Source organism: Acomys minous, assembly GCF_964271855.1.
Source record: "Acomys minous genome assembly, chromosome: 8".
In the NCBI taxonomy this organism is placed as follows: domain Eukaryota; kingdom Metazoa; phylum Chordata; class Mammalia; order Rodentia; family Muridae; genus Acomys; species Acomys minous.
The window spans coordinates 5,857,386-5,878,911 of NC_140489.1; the positions used below are offsets into that span (position 1 = coordinate 5,857,386).

Consider the following 21,526-nt stretch of genomic DNA (forward strand, 5'->3'; position numbering starts at 1 on the left):
AATTTGATCCCTTCCACTTGATGGGGAGGCAGGTGGGCACACAGATGAGGGGAAGCAGGCTATTCAGATGGGATCTAATATGCTGTGGTTCTATGGTGGGAGAGAAGATCCCCTTCAGTCAGAGGCCTAGGGGAGGGGAATAGGACAAAAGAGAGAGAGGGCATGAGAACAGGAAGATATAGCAAAGGAGAGGGGCAATACATATGTAATCTAAATTATGATAAGTTTTTAAAACTTCTGCAATAAGAAAGGCAGTGTCTCTCCCATATAATGTGAGTTCACCTAGTTCTCAGTATTCTTGTAACTAAATCTGAACAGTTCTTTGCCCTGATTTTATTGTTTGTATTAGAACAAGTCTTGTAAATGGAAATAATGATGGGAGTTGCAGAAACATGGTGAAGAGTTAGCTCTGAACCCACATGGTAGGGTCAAGCCGCTGGAACATGATTCAGACAGTGAAAGTCAAAAAGTTGGACATGATCAAGGGGCCCTTAACCTCTCCAAAACAAGGCCATGGGGTCCCCATCTGAAGATACAAGATAAAGTTAAGATCCTGAAGATGTAGTCAGTGTGACAGGTACTGGGGAAGGGTACAGACGGCATAAACAGGCAGGGAAGTTGTCCTTGCCTTCACTTCTTGACTTGCTCTCAGGAGCCACAGCTTCCATGGCTTTGCACATGGTCTCATCTCCCAGGAACTGCATTGCTTCATGACGAAATGAAATCAAGGCTAACACAAAGACAGTGATTTGTTGTCTGATATAAAGATGGAAGGTGAGAACATTGAACAGAATTTGAAGAACTTATGGGGAGACTTTAGTTACAAAACAATTCAGTGTGCTGCAAATAACAGTGTCTCATATACAAACACTGAGTGGAAAACCAGCAGTGACAAAGGATGACACATTTGCAAGCCTCCTATGCCATAAACACAGTAGTCTCACAAAAATGAGTAAAATTCAAAATAGTCCCAAGTGTCCTCATCAGAGAGGAATTCTGATAACATCTCCATACAATCATGACCCTGTCCAAGAGCCACATCAGGGAGAAACCATGTCCAGTTCAGAAAATAGGAAAGACTGAGCTCATATGTAGATATAACACTGTGTGAGGAGATATTTAATTTTCCAAATATACTGGGGAGTCATAGCAGTATATACACAGAGCATACTGTGTGCATGTGCACTAAGGAGAACCAAATAAAGTATAATTAATACTTAACAATGGAAAGCTGCATACAGTGCAAAAAATCTGTGTTAATTTCTGGAACTGTCATCAGTCTTTGATGTCTTTTTTCTTTTTTTATTACTTCATTCATATTACATTTCAATAGTTATCCCATCCCTGTACCCTCCCATTCCTCGCTTCCACCTGCTTTCCCCCTACTCCCCTCCCCTGTGATTATGACAGAGGGGGACCTCCTCCATCTATATATGCTCCTAGCATATCAAGTCTCTTCTTGGTAGGCTGCTATCCTTCCTCTGAGTGTCACCAGGATCCCCCTCAAGGGGATGTGGTCAAATATGCGGCACCAGAGTTAGTGTGAAGGTGAGTCCCCACTCTACACTCATCTGTGGAGAATGTCCTGTCTATTGGCTAGATCTCAGTCGGGGTTCAATATTTACTGCATGTATAGTCCTTGGCTGGTGTCATAGTTTGAGCAGGACCCCTAGGCCCAGCACTGCATTTCATAATGTTCTTCTTGTAGGTTTCTAGGACCCTCTGGGTCCTTCTATTTCACCATTCTCCCATGCTTCTCTCACTTAAAATCCCAATAGGATGTCCTCCCCTCTGTCCCACTTTCCTGATAAGTGAAGACTTTCATGGTACATGGTCCTTGGCCTAGTGTCCAGAAAGATCCTCAGGAGGAATCTCCATACCCGATCTCAAGCTGTACTATAGAGCAATAATAATTAAAACAGCATGGTACTGGTACAGCAATAGGCTTGTTGATCAATGGAATCAAATTGAAGACCCAGATATGAACCCACACACATATGGTCACTCTACTTTGACAAAGAAGCGAAATCTATCAATGGAAAAAGCATAGCATATTCAACAAATGGGGCTGGTCCAACTGGACTTCTACATGTAGAAAAATGCAATTAGACCCATATTAGTCACCATGCACAAAACCCAAGTCCAAGTGGATTAAAGACATCAACATAAAACCAGAGACAGTACATCAGCGGGAATGAAAAATGGGGAAGAGCCTGGAGCACTTTGGCACAAGAGACAACTTCCTGAACAGAACACCAGCAGCCCAGGGACATCATGAGGCTGAGAAGCTTCTGTAAGACAGGACACACTGTCAACAGAACAAAGTGACAGCCTACAGACTGGGAAAAGCTCTTCACCAACACTACATCTGACAAAAGTCTTTGATGTCTTATATCAGCTCTGAGCACTGCTTCCTGCCCAGGTCCAACATCACAGCCTGCTACAGCAGGAAGACATGCAAATGAGGCTTCTCTGTGCCCATGAAAAACAGTCCTGCCCTGACCCTGCAGCTCTGGCACAGGAGCTCAGCCCTGGATTCCCAGATCCTCGCATTCAGTGATCAGCACTGAACACAGACCACTCACCATGGACTTGGGCATCAGCTTGGTTTTCTTTGTCTTGATTTTAAAAGGTAATTTGTGGTGAAGAGATGCTGTGTGTGTGGATATCAGAAAGAGAAACATTATGACTGTTTTCTGACCAGTATTCTCCATGTTTTCAGGAGTCCAGTGTGAGATGCAGCTGGTGGAGTCTGGGGGAGGCTTGGTACAGCCTGGAAAGTCCATGAAACTCTCCTGTGCAGCCTCTGGATTCACATTCAGTAGCTATGTAATGCACTGGGTCCGCCAGCCTCCAGGAAAGGGGCTGGAGTGGGTCGCTTACATTAGTTCTAGTAGTAGTGGCATCAACTACGCCGATGCCGTAAAGGGCCGATTCACCATCTCCAGAGACAATGCCAAGAACACCCTGTACCTGGACATGAACAGTCTGAGGTCTGACGACACAGCCACATATTACTGTGCCAGAGACACAGTGAGTGAGTGACACTGAGAACTCAGACTCAAACCTCCCTGCAGGGAGCTGATGGTCAGCAGGGGGCGCTGAGAGCTCACAGAGCTCTGAGTGACAGAGAGTTACAGCCTCTTCAGAGACTCCTAAAGGACAGGGAGGGCTGGACTCTTCTGTGTTTAGGCTGCCGGTCCACAGGGATTCTCGCTATAAGTACAATGCATAGTAATTCTTGAATTGTCCAAATGCATACTCAACTTTTGGCTCTCCATTTTCAAATGTGTATTATAGTGTTTCTCCCTGTCTCTGCCTCTCTCTCTCTCTCTCTCTCTCTCTCTCTCTCTCTCTCTCTCTCTCTCTCTCTCTCCTCTCTGTCTCTCTCTCTGTCTCTCTGTCTCTCTGTCTCTCTGTCTCTCTCTGTCTCTCTCTGTCTCTGTCTCTCTCTCTCTCTCTCTCTCTCTCTCTCTCTCTCTCTCTCTCTCTTCATATGTGTGAGTCTCTCTGTTGTCTGTTTGTGTGTGTGTGTGTGTATCTGTGTTTGTGTTTCTGTGTGTGTATATGTGTTTGTGTACATGTTGACATATCTTTTTCTATCAATCTACCTGATAATTTTGAAAAAGTCCCATCACTTGGCCTGGATCTCAGCATCTGGCTAGACTGACTGGCTAGTGAGTCCCCAGGATCAACTGTCTAAAGGTTCCAGAGGTGGGATTAATTCTTGGCTACCACATCTACCTCTTTTTGTACCTATGAAGCACCAAATTGGGGTCTTTGTTCTTATGTGGTAAGAACTTTAAGCAGAGTATTTTCCACAGCCCATAGATTGCTTTAAATATAGGACAAACTCTGACTTGAAAAACTTGTAGAGAAGTTTGCTGTGTGGGGACCAGGATCAGAACCCAAGGAAGCAAAGGACTCATGAGACTGTGAAAACCAAGACTCAGGGCAGAGGCTCAGTAAGATTACCTGGCTAGAGAATGTTTGGGGTTCAAGTTAGAGGCAACAGGGAATCAGGCAATGCCTGTGACCATGAAACTAGATGACCTTCAGTCTCTCCATCATCCTCACACAAACCACATTCATCAGAGCCATCCCTGACCAGCTGTGGGGCTGATAATAAAATGTGTGTGAGACTCAGCACTGAGAACTGAGGCCAATGTAGGTAGTGATAATCACTGAGCTTGGGTTAGCTGCTAACAGCTCCTGACCACTCAATGGGTCGCATTGCTTTTCTTCCTCCCCAATTATTTGTTAAGGTTTAGTTTGCATAGTTCCCCCAGATTTAAAGAGCACAGTGAATTTCCTTTTAATATATTAATCCCATTTTTTCCTCCAGGCACCTAAGGGTCTTAATTGCAAATTGCCCCAGAACATGGTGTAACAGACCTGTGAGTCATTCTGAGTTGGTTTCTTCATCTGAGGCTCAGAAATAGTCAGGTGTCGTACCTAGAACCAGAATAGAGCATTATTCTCGACGGCATTTTGGATTCACATGGATGGTGTCTCTATATTTGTAGGAGGCACTGGAAGCCAGGGGATGATGATTATTCAATCAAAGCATGATACACCTGGGACATTGTTTAAGTATGTCAGTTTGTCACGGATTTGTGCGCTCTGTGGTGACGGCACAGGTGAGGCTGCAACACATTGTTGTCTGGTGAGTAGTGGAGAAATAAAAAAAAAGTTCTGTATTTACAGATTTACCATTTAGGCAGAGATCTGAAAGATGTGGGGAGGACCCATGGCTCCTTTTACAAACTGATTCAACCTTCTCTGCCCTGCTCAGCCTGTCAGGTACATCGACCTGTTTACTGACAATGTTCCTGAGAAAGAGCCTCCCAGCCACAGCTGCACCGGTGAATTCTGGGTAACTTGAAACTGGTCCAGACAGGCTGATGTGTGACACTGAAGATTTCTGTGACTTCTTTCCATAGAGCTTAACTAACATGTTCTATAATATTGTGATTTCTGTACGTTTGTAAAGTAAATGTGCATCCTTGCAAAGCAATGCAGATAGTATGTGAGAGCATGTGATGAAAGATTGGTTGACTAAAACAAAGGAAGAGAGAGGTGGAGCATGACTAAATCCCTGTGTTTGCAAAGGGGATTACTAATGGAACTGAGTTGTCTACAAGTTGCAGGCCATCATCAGAGGCCCCATATGCCTGCCTTGTCTTTTCCCTTACTAAGCTCAGACCCTGGCCAAAGGAGTCCCAGAATGTGAGTTCATCACAAGTGTACAAGTGAAAAAACAAGTGTACAAGTGTATACTTGACTGCTTTGCTATTCCCAATTCTTGTCTCATGCTCCTTCAGGTCACTTCTTAAAGTATCCTAATTTCATCAGTATTGTGTGATGTCACATTAATATACATATATAAGTGTGTGTGTGTGTGTGTGTGTGTGTGTGTGTGTGTGTGTACACCTAAGCAGACAGTCCAAGGATTTGTGTTACTGGTTTTCAGCTCTGTGAGTGATGATCTAAATTCAGAATGATTTTGTAGTTTCTTCATGCCCTGTGCACTCCCAAATAGGCCCATTCAAGGACAGAAACATACATCTAATGAGGAGGTAGGCTCCACCAGAGCAAAAAGTCTGAGATCATGAGCTCCCAAATTATGCTAGAAGATTATACAGGGTTTTAAAAACATCAGGTTCTATAGATGGCCATCTACCTGTGAGGACTGTGTGTAACATCCAAGGCTACAATGACCAGGACCATTGGGATGTAGCACTGCAGCCTCAGCCCACATTATTTTATGTCCTTTTCTGTGGTTTCATTGTATCCCTGAATAGCATACATGTTTGCAACAGAGTCCCAACATTCTGTGCTCCTGTCCTCTTTAGGTGAGGCTTCAGAAGGTGACTAGATTAGAGGAGATGGTGACACTGGGAAACAGCCACAGAGCACTAGTGATCTCATAGGTTCAAATGACAACATAGTTGCTTTATCTGTGACTTACACTCAAGTCACAAAGGAAAAGTGACAGAAAGAGGTCCTACCCTATTTTCAGTGCTGTACATATGTACACTAGGATCCAGAGCCATGAACAAAATACATTTTCATTTCTTTAACATCCCTCAGTTTCAGGCATTGTGTTGGAGGAAGGCAATAGTGGATAAAGTGATCAATTTCTGCATTCCTCTTCTTGAGATTGGGGATTGGAAGAACTTGCCTCATCCTTCTGGCTCAGCCTCTTTTGTCAGTTTCATAAGTACATCTTAGGTAATTCAAGGAACACTGAATATAGTGTTACTCTTCTGGAAAATCATCAACTTTGCAGATGGGGAACTATGTGAGAACTCTGCTTTCATAAGTGATCACCTCACCTTAAAGAGAAAAGAAAAAGTCAGAAGGCCCTATGGAGGTTGGCCTGCCAAGGAGTCTCACATGATGCTGAAGCACCCCAGGCCCAGATAGTCTCAGTCCATCTGGCTCCATGTGCTTCTACACCTCAGAGGATGTGCTACCTCTGAAGCCCACTTTTCCCTGCCCACCATGCATCCAGCCAACACTTGATGAACACTAACATATTTATAGTCAGTTAATGATAATGAGTTATTCCAAGACGCTTCAATTCTCTGGGTGGACATGAAAATGATTGAAATTAAATAATGCAACTGATGGAATGTAGATTAAAGAATGACACAGGGAAGCAGCAAGAAATGAGGAAATCAAGGGCTGGAGGGAAGTGTTTCAGAGAACCCCGAATTAATTCAAGGTACCACATGGTAGCATTGTAATACAATTCTAGAGGATCTAGTGTCTTCTGATCTTTGAGGGCACAAGACACACACATAATATACAAAAGAGATTCATGCAGGCAAACAACAAAAACATGTAAAAATCGTTTAAAACAATGTAAGTTACTCAAAAAAAATACTAAGGGAATTGTCCAGAAGAACGTGGGATGGGAATTTTTGTTGTCATATAACCAAAATGGTTCCCACTTCCTCACAGATGTCTCAGACCCACTGAAGACTTGGATAAGGCTGCACAGCCTGACCACCAGTGCTCATCGTTTCCTACTTCATTATTACAGGTGGGTTACACCATCAGCTTCACGTCCTTGCTGTGCTGACTTTCATGCTATGATGGGCTATGCCCTCACGTGTAAGACAAAAGAGATCTGATCTCCATTAAGTTGGTTTGTTGGGATATGTCACCACAAGGAAAAGAAGAAACAACTTGTCATCTGAGACCTCTGCTGCTGACCTCTGTGATGGGGAACCAGAGAAATGTGTTACTGTGAGCTACATAGAGAATAGTTACTGCGATCCCAGAAACAAAGCACCCATCTCCTGAAGCTGCTCATGGGGGTTTGCCATCAAACACACACACACACACAGAGAGAGAGAGAGAGAGAGAGAGAGAGAGAGAGAGAGAGAGTGAGAGAGAGAGAGAGAAAGACAGAGAATCAGAGAGAGAGAAAGAGACAGAAAGAGACAGAGACAGAGACAGAGAGAGAGAGACCTTTGATTTCTCAGCCTCATCACCAGAGTCAGTACAACCTTGCTTATAACAAATTGCCAACATTCGACTTCCCCAAGCTCAGGAACAACCTTGTGTTTGGAATTCATTCTTCAGGAACAGAACTAAAGGAGTATGTAATAATATCACTAATTTAAAAAAACAGGTACTATTTTTAACTGTTACAGATGTGGGGTTCAAGGGCAGGACCATGGACAACGAAGGATCCAGACATGGTTCTTCACTGGGCACAACCCAAAGAAGTAAATGCATCATACACAGGTAGGAATGCAGATGGAAAACAAACACGTTGTAGTCTCCCCTGATGGGCTGAGACACACATGCTCTCATAACCACTGAATTTGTCTTCTTAGACTCTGCCTGGCTCCAATCTTCTGGGCTCCCTCAGTTTGAATGCAGTTCTGCACAATGCATAATGGGATCAAATATGACCCCAGAGAACCCTAAACACCTGAGCAAGAACCCACTGATTTCATTAAGGATAAACAGCACAGGCATTCCCACTAACCTATTGTCACAACAGTGTAGCAATGAGATCCCTGAGAATGAGAACACAGGTGAACACAGGTGTGTAGGGTGAGACTGTGTTTCAGGCACAGAAGTGCAATGATAATTTTAGCAGTTATGGGAAGCATGGAATGTCATAGACTTTAATCCTGTATGTATGGTACTGATTGGGCAGTGGCCACGGGAGGGAGAGGGGGCTTGGGGAAAGTTGTGTATGGGTTTATAAATAAGACTTCAGCCTTGAGAAGCTTCCAGAATGATTTTCTTACAGGTTTTGTCATCTAACACCCTTTGTAGATAGAGTTTCAAGTCTCTATCCCTTTAGGTTTTTCTTGTTATTAGTTTTTAAATAATATTTTGAGAATTATTTGAGGTCATTAAATGTTGTCTTACTGTTCCATTGTAAAAACAGAAACCATGACCACAGAAATTCTCATTTTTTAAAGGCATTAATTGGTGCTTGATTGTATTTTCAGAGGTTTAATCAGTTGTGATCATGGCAGGAGGCCTGGCAGCATGTAGACAGAGGTAGTACATCAGAGGAGTTAATACTTCCATATCAATATTCTCAGGCAAGAGGAAGTGAGGTAGAGCCATTGTGCTTTGCTTGGGCTTTGATGCTTCAAACGTCACCACCAGTGGTACAATTCTGCCCACAAGACCCCATGTACTCCAAATAGATCACACGTCCTAATCCTGTTCAAGGGCTGCCAATCTCTGAGGAATTTTTGTTCAAATATAAGAGCCTGTGGAGTCCATTCCTGTTTAAACTTCCTCTCACCCAAAGGGTGATAACCATATTATACGGCAAAAATGTATTTATTTCAACTTTCAAAGTCCCTCTAATCTATCACAGTTTCAACATTGTATGAAAGTCCAAAGTTGCAAGTCTTTTCTGATACTCATGTCAAGCTTTTAACTACAATTTCTTGTGAAATCAAAATGAAAAACATATCACATACTTTCAGCATACAATGTTATAGAATATACATTACCTTTTGAAAGGGAGGAATGGAAGCACAGTGAGAAAATTCTGGGCCAAAGTAAAACTTTAAACCAACACGACAAACTCTAAACTGCATCTCCATGTCTGAAGTCAAAGCGCTCTTCAGATCTCCAACTCCCTTTGTTAGTGTAACACACTTCTCTCCCTTAGGCTGGATCCACACACAGTCTTCATCTGTCCTTGGCAGGTATCTCTTGGCTCTGCACCACCATCATCGTGGGTTCTCCAACACAGTTCAGACTTCACCTTCAAAGATACATGTGATGACCTCTCTGGGGCTCCAAGCAGAGCCCTTGACATATGTCTAGTCTCATTAGCTTTCCTTAGCCCTGGAGAGAGATTCCACAGCCCCTTTCTCATCACATGGCTCTAAAGCCAGAACCACTTGGCTAAAGCTCCCAATTTCTGCAGCTTTCTTGAGGCTGGAATGTGGCCACTTTTCAAATACATCCCTTGACTTCTTAAGCTTCTCTTTAATTTCCTTTCACAGGTTGGAAGCTTAGCTGAGTCAAGTCTTGCCCTAAGGTGACCACCTACTTATTCCATTTAGCATCAGACTAGCCACTTTTTTGTTAATTTATTCATTTTTCACTTTACCCCCCAGTCATGGAATCCTCTCCTCCCAGTCCTACCTACCTTCCCTTATCCCCCATCTGCCCTCCATTATGGACAACACATAGACTGGACCTAGGCCACTGCACAGATGTAGCAGATGGGCAGCTCAAGCTTTATGCAGGTCCCCAAAGAAGGTAGTGGGAGCCTGGGTCTGACATGGACTCTGCTGCCTGCTTTTGATCACCTCCTTTAGGGGGGCCACAGGAAAAGAAGACAACAGTAGTCCTGATATGATTGTTCTCCCTTGTTCTGGGAATAGCGGAGGATGGATGGGAAAGAGAAAAAGATGGTGAGATAGGAAAGAGAGGAGAGGAGAGATGGGGAAGCAATAGGATGTAAAGTGAATAAATAAACGCGTTTAAATACTATTAAAACGAAAAGGTAGCACAAGGCAAATCTCAGTCACCTGGAAGTGAATCTGGAAAGTTGCCCTGTGCTTCCTCTTATCCTCTCAGGACCCTCCCCCAATGCAAAGCAGCACTCAGCCTCAGGCTGAAAGCCCAGGTCTAGCTGAGAAGCCCATGTCTTTCTCACTGGAGCCTCCATCACAACATGGCTGTCCTGCCGCTGCTCCTCTGCCTGGTGACCTTTCCAAGCTGTAGGTGTTTCAGGGCTTCAGGAGAGGGACCTGGGCATGTCATCTATGAAATGTGTGACTGATGGTGATGTTCTTGTCTCCAGGTGCCCTGCCCCAGGTCAGCTGAAGGAGTCAGGACCTGACCTGGTGCAGCCCACACAGACCCTGTCTCTCACCTGCACTATCTCTGGCTTCTCATTAACCAGCTATTGTGTACAGTGGGCCAGCCAGCCTCCAGGAAAGGGTCTGGAGTGGGTGGGTGGTATATGGAGTGAAGGGAGCATATATTATAATCCAGCTCTCAAATCCCAACTCAGCATCAGCAGAGACACCTCCAAGAGCCAGGTCTTCTTGAAACTGAACAGTCTGCAGACTGAGGACACAGCCACTTACTACTGTGCCAGATACACAGTGAAGGACCCCCCATGTGAGCTTGCACAAAATCTTCTCAACAGGAGAAGTAGATGGGGCTGACACCCCACAGGGACTCCCTAGAACCACTGGGAGTCATTAAAAATAGGAAGTTCAGAACAATGTTCCTTGAGCATGTATTTCAATGTTAGGACCTGTGGTTTTCTCTTCAAGTTAAGGAAATCCTCTAATCTGGTTTCCACTGTCATATTCTATTAAACTTCTCTGTTTACACAGTAGGAAAATCGTATTCCTGAAACCCTCTAATCTATACAATTACTTCATGTTACCAGACAAACAGAATATATTTTTTACTGTATATATGGATATATATGTAATTTATGTATATTTGTATATTTACAAAGATGTGATATATTGATAGATAGGTACATACATACATACATACATACATACATAGATACTCAGATAGATAGATTGATTGATTGATTGATCTACAGATATAGTACTTGAATATACTTATTTTACAAAAGAAGTCTGAAAATATGGCATTTGTTGATTGTAATTTTGGTTAGAAATGTTGGGAAATAATGAGTAAACGGTTATTTATCCTCTTTGTTTTTAATCTTGTGGTAGAAACACCACAGATTCCTTAAAATATTGTACCATTCCAAGGTAACTCAGAACCTGAAATACCCATTGTTTCCTTATTCTAAAAGAAGGGGATCTGAAACAGTTAGTTCAGTTGGTTATCATATTTGACAGGCTCCATTTTTATACATTTCTATCTTGGTTAAAAATTACTTCATATATCAAAGCCCATAGGTTTCAAAGTTTTGAATCTTCTGCAGTTGTATTGTGCATCATCAGACCATGAAATTCTCACCCACTACTATGCACATCCAGTCTGATGTAGCCGCCTGACCTGGTTTTATTTCTTATCAGCTCTTCCAATATACAGCTGAGTTCTATTATTTTCATATTTTGTTCATATCTTGCTGCTTTTGTTGCCTACAAATGCTCCCAAAATTATTCCTCTCATACTCTCTGTTGCTGCTGTCTGAAAGAGACTGGTATGTAAGCTATGCGGTAGAGATGAGTCGTTCTGTGAAGCTGTATTGGCTGTAGGATCCATGCTAAAGGAAACTGGATTGAGGGAACTTTAAAAAGGAAAAAGAATCTGCTCACCTGATGCTGAGTCTTCTCTGGAAACTCTTGCAGTAACAGCAGCAGTGTGTGATGAAGCTTCAAACACCATATTGACTAAATTCTTAGAATTCTGAAATGAAGACAAATAACACTGGATTGAAAGACTGCACACAATACTGAAGGATTCTGCTTTTGCATTCCCATGATGGTGAATTGGGGATGTAGGACAGCCTAAATAGCTCTCAGTAAAAGTGAATAAGCAGCATAAATACTTCAATCAAGGTTGCTGGAAGAAATAATACCAATATCAAGAGGTTTTAATTCCCTAGAATGTAAATTTTGAGAGAGAACATGCACAACTTGCTATTGAGATGCTATCACCATGTACAACAGAACAATCATAGTCTATATTGACAGAAGAAAATGGTTGGGAAAATGAGTAAAGACAAGGATCTACATCTAAAGCACGACAGAAGTAATAATAAGATAGTAAAAATAGATTTAGGAAACAAACATAAAATAAAATAGGAAATAAAAAGAGGTCTTAAAGTTTTCTCCTGTAGAGCATGTGCTGTTGTTATTTCGAGAGTTACCAATGGGCAACTCCTGCCATTTCCCACCGGCAAGATATTACCTTGCACATCTCCTTTAGATTGACAATCCCTAGACCACTGTTCTCCTTTCTCACATCAGCTACAGTACCCTGGAAGTCTTAGAACCTCCTAAACATCATGACCAGATGCTCCTTGTTCTGCCCTACAAGCACCACTTATGCCAAATTGAGTGCACCTGTTATTTTAAGGTCTGGCCCTTTTAACCTTACAGTTTCTTTGAACATGACCAAGTTGGCCACAATTAAAATACCAGGTCTTATGATATCTGGGGCCTCTGGCTATAGCTTGTCCTACAATGTGGTTTTGATATTCTGGAAATCTAATATAAACGGTTTCTCTTACCCATTCATGTAATGCAGCTCTCATTTGCTTTTAGGGTCTAATTGCCCTCTTATATCCCGTGTTAGCATTCTCAAATGCCATAATGAGTTTCAATGCCTGTTTGGTGTCAGAATCTGTTATTGCTCTATCTAGTGCTGATCCCAATATCTGCAATAATTTTGTGAATGCTTCCCCAGGACCTTGAAATATCTTAGTAAAGGGAATGCTTGTCTTACCAGGTTCCTCTACCATGCCCCAAGCTCTTAAGGCTGTAACATGACATTATTCAATCACTGTATCATCATGTTGGACATGTTCTCTTAATTCAGCATATCGCCCTTCAGGCAATTGCTCTTTACCAACATTTATCTCCCTTCTACTATTTTCTTGTTCTATTTTTTCTGCCTCCCTTCACCACCCTGATAACCAAAACAGTAGTTGTGCCACTTCTAATACTGCTGAAACCAAACTTTTTCATTCTTGGGGAACACATATATGCTGCATAGTCCAGTCATTCAACATTTCTTTAACGAAAGCCAAATATATTCCATACCTGATGGCAGATTGCTTAAAATGTTTTAAACACAACATATCTAGTGGACTCCATGCCATTTCATCATAACCCTCAGCACCATTTTGAGCAGGCACATGACTTACAGTAACTGGAAAAGCTGATCGTGACTGGATGACTCTGAAGGGTTCTTCTATGGGAACATTTTTCTACAAAGACTCTTTTTTTGTCTGATCTCCTGTTCCTCTAGTTACTTTACAGCCTCTCTGGCTTCCCGTTTCTCTTCATCCCCTTCCACATGCTGTTGTTCTGACCATGTGGCACGTGGAGCAGGGCAGGATGGCAATTGTGGAAACACTCACTCTCAGTTACCGTGTTTTTCTCCTTTATCAACAGCACTTGTTGTTTTCCAATTGCTTCAACCTCTACCTTCAAATTTTCTAGTTGTACTGCTAACTCTGCAATCCTTTCCAGAATGATAGAATACACTGACCCTTCCAGTTTTCACATCTTATTGGTCTTTCTTACAATTAAAAAATTGTTATACAATAAAAAGACCAAGAAACTACAAAATATACCGTCTGGGTATAGAGAAAGAAAGGAATTTGGAATAGCAGCGATTTTGCCTGAAAGAACATTACTATATCTTCAAAACTATTATCTTCCTCCACAACACTAGAAGGTAAGTTACCCATGATGCCCAAAGCATGTTGGGCACCAGTCGTAGGCTCAATTTCCTAAATAATTATTTTTTATTATGGACTTATTAACCAAGTCCATTATTAACCTCACTAATAACCCGACTAACCTAAACAAGGGAAAATGGATGGTAAAGAACACAGAAATGAAACCTTCTGGGTATCAGTTCTGAGGAAAGACTCTCTTGGCATAGTCAGCAGGATTTCTTTTGCTGGAACCTGGAGCATCCAGAACCCGGAGCAGAATCTGAGGCCTGAAGCACCAGCCAAACCCTGGACCAGGAGCTGAAGCCTGGAGCACCAAAGCGTTCGCTGGATCTCTTCTCTCAAGGAGCATCTCAAAGCGCTGCAACAACCACACAATCCCAAGTCTAAAAACATGCCCCACCAATTGTTTTTGGCTCACATTTACATATCCCATCAGAATTAGCTCAAGGATGTTTTTCATCTGTTAACAACCTAGCTCACCCACAATGTGGTTCAACTTCTAAGGAGATAAACATCACCCGCTCTCTCACAAGTCTGTTCCTCATACCACGCTTGAGATCTAAACAACAAAAAATGTTTATCTTTCCTTCAATCAGTCTCTTTAGAATACAAGGAAAAGACAGATTGAAATTCTGACTATGAATCAATTGTATAATGTATTAACATATTCATTTTAACATTACTAATCTTTACAAAATGAAGCACATGGGCTATTGTATGTATGATATTGCTCTAAGATGACATCATCGAGTGTTATGTGTACTCTTAATTCAGAACATGAAACTTCACCTAGTAACTGATCCTTGACAATATCAAAGCTCCTAGTCCCTTTTTGTTGTTCCATATCTTAAACCTCATATTGCCAAGATGTTTGCCACTGTAGTTGAGGACCAGAACCTAAGATGACTGTCATCAAATCTGACTAATCTTTAGTATTATGAATTCTGCCTGCCCCAGTAATTAACTATTTGTTTTACATAGAATAAATGTAAGCTATGGGTTATTACTACCTTTTTAAATCTCTTTAAGTCCTCTGCCTATATGGAGAAACATGTGGACACTGATCCATTTGGTTTTAATCCCCTTATAATACCTGGAAAAATCTATTAGAATACCCTGCTATTAAGATCTCATTCCATCATGTCTGGGTAGAACTCAGAGCTTGGCCAAAAACAAGAAAGACTCCTTTCTTAGGTTGCCTTCTTCTACTCCCCATGACCTTATGTGTAGAGTGTCTCTACACACAGATTCCTGACCTTTCTTACAGGATGACCCTGCACAGATCCTCCCACAATCACTACATGACTTAGCTCAAGAATATGGGTCCTTCCCCCTGCCCGTATGACAAATAGGCACTGTGTTATGATCAATCAATACTTTCTGCCTGTAACCCTAAGAACCTTAATATGCCTTACCCCTAAAACAATAAAATGAGCTTCCTCTCTGTGCTAATTCCCAGAAGCATTATCCATCATACGCAAGGTTGTACAAATGCCATCCATTGCTTCTGCTGCCTTATTATCATGGCCCAATGGCCAATAACCCCTGGGGAAAGTAGGGACAACAAAATCACTATAGAGCTTTCTTTTAATGGCTTTGGACTATTGTTTTGCAGACGACACAAGGTGGTGTTTTGCACTTTAGACTAGATTCATCTAAAAATTCTTTATTATACAAATGATTTCCTAGTGTGTCTGGCTTTAGGTTGAGATATTAAATACACTTGGACTTTAGTTTTGTGAGGAGTGATAAATAAGAGTCTATTAGTATTTTTCTACAAGTAGACAGCCAGTTAGAACAGCACTGTTTTTTCAAGATGCTCTCTCATTACCATTGTAAGGTTTTGGCTTCTTTGTCAAAAAGCAATTGTACAGATGTGTGAATTTATTTCTGAGTCTACAGTAGAATTCCATTGATCCACATCTGTTTCTATGCCAGGACAAGGACAGTTTTGTTCTTGTTGCTCTGTAGTACAGCTTGATATATGTGATGCGGATAACTCCAGAAGATATTTTGTTGTACAGGTTTGTCTTAGCAATTCGGGTTTTTTTGTTTTGTTTTTCCAAATGAAGTTGAGCATTGTTCTTTCAAGATCTGTGTTGGAATTTGAAAGGGAATTGCATAGAATCTGTAGAGTACTTTGGGTAGGATGGCCATCTGTTAGAAAAAAATGGGAAAGAGCCTTGATCTCATTGGCACAGGAGACAACTTTCTGAACAGAACACCAACAGCGCAGGCCCTTAGATCAATTATTAATAAATGGGACCTCATGAAACTGAAAAGCTTCTGTAAAGCAAAGGACACTGTCAACAGAACAAACAGACAATGTACAGACTGGGAAAAGTTCTTCCCAACCTTACAGCTGACCAAAGAGTAAAATCCAAAATACAAAAAGAACTCAAAAGAACGAAACACCAGCATTATTAGATACTACGATGGCTATTCCAGCTTGTGTCTTGGATACCTATGCTTAAAATACCTTTTCCCAACCCTTTCATCATAGGTAAAATTTATCTTTAATGCTGAGCTGTGTTTCTTATATGCAACAGAATGATGAGTCCTGCTTACACATCCATTCTGTGAGCCTGTGTCTCCTCATTGGGGAGCTGAGGTCATTGATGTCGAGAAAGATTAATGAACCATGGTTATTGGTTCCTATTATTATGATGTTGATATTCGTTGACTGTGTGTCTGTGAGTGTGAGCCCCCTTCTTTTGTTTTTGTGGATGTGGGGTTATTTGTTTTCTTTGTTTCCCTGGGTAATGTTACCCTCCTTGGGTTGGAGTTTTCCTTCTAGTATCTTCTGTACAGCTGGACTTGTGGTTAGGTACGGTTTGATCTCAGATTAGTCATGGAATGTCTTCTTTTATCTATTTGTGGTGATTGAAAGTTCTGCTGGGTATAGTAGTCTGGGTTGGCATCTGTGGTCTCTTAGAGTCTGCATAACATCTGTCCAGACCCTTCTGGCTTTCATAGTCTCCATTGAGAAGTCAGGTGTAATGATAAGTTTGCCTTCATATGTGACTTGCATTTTTTCCCTTGCAGCTTTCAATGTTATTTCTTTTTTTCTGTGTGTTTGCTGTTTTGATTATGATGTGGTGGGAGGATTTTCTTTTCTGGTCCAATCTGTTTGGAGTTCTGAAGGCCTCATATTTATTTATCTGCATTATTCCCTTAGATTGGGGAACTTTTCTTCTATGATTTTTGTGAACATATTTGCTTGGCCTGACAATTGGAAGTCTTCTATTTCTTCTATTTTTATGATTCTTAGATTTGGTCTTTTCATAGTTTCCCAGATTTTTTGAATATTCTCTGTCAGGAGGTTTTTAGATGTAACATTTTCTTTGACTGCTGTATCCATTTCTTCAGTCATAGCTTCTATCCCTGAGATTGTTTCTTCAATTTCTTGAATTCTGCTCTTAATGCTTGTGTCTGTAGAACCTTTCCTCTTCCCTGGGTTTTCCATTTCCAGTATTATCTCAGATTGTATCTTCCTTATTGAGTCTTCTCCACATTTAGGTCTTGAAACTTTTTGTTCATTTCCTTTTAATGTTTGATGGTAGTTTGTTGTCTTTCACTAATTTCTTGAAGTGATTTGTTCAACTCTTTCACCTCTTTCTTTGTGTATTCCTGTTCTAGTTTGAGGAATTTAATTTCCTCCTTAAAGCATCTAACATTTTGATAACCCCAGATTTGAAATCCTTCTCCTGTGCATTGTTGGTGATAGTATCTCCAGGACTGGCTGTTTTGGTGAGCCTGCTGATTTCTGGTGATGTCCAATGGACCTGGGGATAGTTGTTCCTGTTCTTACTCTGACCTCTTCCTGTTGTGATATCTCTGGTTGGAGCCTGTGTTTGGTGGCTGCTTGAAGACCTGGAGCTCTCTGTGTTCTTTCTGGGTGACCTGGGGTCAAATCTACTTCTGTTCCAGACTGTGGTGTCTGCTCTGGGCTTGGAGCCACAGACGCTGGGGTTTTGGTGACCAAAGGCTCTTTCTGTGCCTAGGGATTTCATATGCTGCTCGCCAGCCAGGCATACACAGTAGCCTGGTGGTTGTTTGTCTACCTGAAGCTTTGTGAGGGTTTTCTGGGAGACCTGATGTCATATCTATTTGTATTTTCAACTGTGGCATCTGCTTAGGGCTTGGAAGCACAAATGTTGGTGGATTTTGTAAGCCAAGGATCTATCTGTGCCCTGGGATTTCAGACTCTGTGTGCACACATAGGATCTCTGATGGTTGTTTGGCCAGCCATATCCTTCTGTGGGTTTTGAGGTGACCTGTGATCAGATTCACTCATGTTCCACACTGTGGTGTCTGCTCAGAACTAGGACCCACAGATGCTGGAGATTTTGCATGACAAGGTCCTTTCTGTGTCCTGGGGATTTCAGAAGATGCCCCTCAGCCAGGCAAGTGTGCCTGAGCCCAGGCGCCAGAGGCTGCCCACTAGCCAGATGTGTGGCATTAGCCTTCAGACCGGTGAGGACCAGTGTCTTTTCTGGGGTATTTCTGGGTGGCCAGAGGCCACACTCAACCTGTGGGTTACAGTGTTGGTGTTTTCTGTGTCTCAGCTCAGTCTTAGGTGACATAATGGTCACTGCTGTCCTGCAGCTCAAACGAGGTGTGTGGTAGGTGCCTGTGTGTTGGATCCCTCCCACATACTACTTCATTTTATGAGGTTTTGTGAACAGCTGATCTTCCCATCCCTCAGCAATGTAATGCAATAATAATCTTATTTAGGATCCTTGATTTGTGATGTGTTTCAAACTGTAAAGAGATGAGGAGACACATAAAAGCACACATAGACAGACAGGCAATCAGATGGAGACACACACAAACAAACATAAATCAGGACCTCATCTCCAAGTAGGAAGTTCCCACATGTGCAGGTAAATACTCTGCGCCACTGACATGACAGGAAAGTCAATCCCATGCGTCTCCTCTTAGACAAACATTTATAATCACTTATACTAAATGTTTGTGAATTTCTTCCTCACAAGTGGGATTTCCTAGTGAGTGAAAAAAGCAAGATTTACATGAATGACACTAAGATAAAAGTTTAAGGACTTCCTTAGTCTGACTTTCACATGACTAAGAGCCAATGAGCATCATATGACTAAATTTCATCCTCAGCTTCTGCTGGAATTGACAGGGACATAACACATGCACTGAGGATGTGCTACCCTCTTCTGCCTGCACAGCAGGAATATGTACCCATTTAAGGTTTTGTACAATGTGAATCATACAATTTCCAGTTTATGGAAGTGGATATCCAGGCAGAAGCAAAAATATTCCTGATTTATTGTTACTACTTCCTCAGAAACCACAAGGCACATCTCAGACACTTGGAAATGTAGTGGAATGTTAATTCAGACCATGACTGTTCTGGCAAGAGATCACATCACACATCTAGGTCTGTGTGATCCGCCTAGAATACAAACATGCATTTAATCCAAGAAACAGAGGCAAACAGATCTGAGTTCAAGACCTGGCATGGATAGAGCCAGAATCAAGTAAAGAAAATTGTGGGTCCAGGTGTGGTGTTGGTACACGTCTCAAATCCCAAACAAGGGTAAAGTTAGTTTGTAGAAGGAAGCACCCATGTTTGAAAGTGATGTCTAATTGAGCAGCAGAAAAGTTCATGAATCACAGACGATTTGACAGAATAGGATACTCCCAACCCTAATGAGAAGAGAGTGGTAAGGGAAGCTACTTAAGAGGCATTTTTCAGAGGAGAAATCAGTTTTTCCAGAACAGTATTAGAGAGGGTGCTGCAGAGAGAGAACTCAGGTGAAGACTGAATGGGCCAGAAAATGAGAAGCCAGATGATTAGAGCAGATTGCTGACTTAGTTTGAGGCCAATCTGAGCAATTCCAGGCCAAGAGAGAAGCTAAATTAAATAAATCAGCTGGGAGAAGAGTTCAGCCACAATAAGGGAAATGAACTAGCCAGCCCAGTATTCAGAAAGAACAAGTGAGGGTGAGTTTGTTAAGAAGTTACTCTCAGATGCTGAAAATATTCTAGGCCTCGATCAGATTGAATGGAAGCTAGTAGCTGCCAGGTCTAGATTAGGTTGGCAGAAGGAGGCAGTAAGACTGTTATACAACAATTTAAACAGGAGAATTGAATTACTTTTACATGGAAGTGAAACTACTGTACTTGCTGTGTTCTTCCTTTTATTCTCTCAGGAACCTCCCCCAATGCAAAGCAGCCCTCAGCCTCAGGCTGAAGGCCCAGGCCTAGCTGAGAAGCCCCATGTCCTTCTCACTGGAGCCTCCATCACAGCATGGCTGTCCTGCTGCTGCTCCTCTGCCTGGTGACCTTTCCAAGCTGTAAGTGTTTCAGGGCTTCAGGAGAGGGACCTGGGCATGTCATCTATGGGATGTGTGACTGATGGTGGTCTTAATTTGTCCCCAGGTGTCCTGTCCCAGGTGCAGCTGAAGGAGTCAGGACCGGACCTGGTGAAGCCATCACAGACCCTGTCTCTCACATGCACTGTCTCTGGGTTCTCATTAACCGGCAATGCTGTTTCCTGGGTCCGCCAGCCTCCAGGAAAGGGTCTGGAGTGGGTTGGTGATATATGGAGTGGTGGGAGCACACATTATAATCCAGCTCTCAAATTCCGGCCCAGCATCAGCAGGGACACATCCAAGAGTCAGGTCTTCTTGAAACTGAACAGTCTGCAGACTGAGGACACAGCCATGTACTACTGTGCCAGAGACACAGTGAGGAAACTCAACTCTGAGCCTGCACCAAAAAAACCTTTCTACTGGCATGCTCATACCAGCAGAGGGCACTGAAGCCAAGCATGGACTTTCTAGATGATTACATTTAGGGAATTTAAGACTATGCTGCATGCACTTGTATTTCAATACTAAGAATAATAGTTTCTTCTCCCAACCAAGGCAATCCTGTAAAAGCCCTTCTCCACTGTCATATTCTACCAAACTTGGTTTTTGTTGATATACTAAAACCAAATTTTTGACCCTCAAATCATCTAATCTATTCATTTATTTCTTGATATCAGACTAAATGGGATATAATTTTATATGTTCCATATAAATGCATATATACATATATATATAATCTTTTATATCCATATACATGGAACATATAAATTATATAGTTATATATTGTGTATCTATAGAATTATATAATATATACATTATATATCCATGTGTGTGGAACATATAAAATTATATATATGGGTTAAATTATAACATATTGATATATATAAAATCTTATATATGCATATATGATATATATCTGAATATGAATGTGTGTATGTAAGTGAATATGCTTATATTTCAAAAAGAGACTGAAATTATGGCAGTTGATAATTGGAATTTTTTGTAAGAGAATTTGACACTTTTGAGTTTTCAGTAATTCATCCTTTGTACTCTAGCTCTTGTGATAGACAAACTGAAGCTTCCTTGAGATACTGTGATTTTCCAAGGTTGCTTGGAAACTAATATTTCCATTATTTCCTTCTACTTAACCAAAAGGACCCAAAAAAATATTTAGTTGGTTGTCATTTTTGACATATTTAATTTTTAATGCACTTTCTCCTGGTAAAAATTACCTTACATCTCAAAGGCCAAAATTATGGATTTTCATCAGGTGTGTTGTGTACCTCAAATCATGAAATTCTCAGACACCTGTGTACACTTCCCA

At 41.6% G+C, this 21,526-nt stretch overlaps 1 gene segment (V, D, J or C); it reads left to right on the top strand.

Annotated features, from left to right (window-relative positions):
- The first annotated feature begins 2,564 nt into the window (after nucleotides 1-2,564).
- The window catches only part of LOC311603441 (immunoglobulin heavy variable 3-23-like), a 164,846-nt gene continuing 145,884 nt past the window's right edge, over nucleotides 2,565-21,526 (top strand). Inside the window, exon 1 of the V gene segment in view lies at nucleotides 2,565-2,632.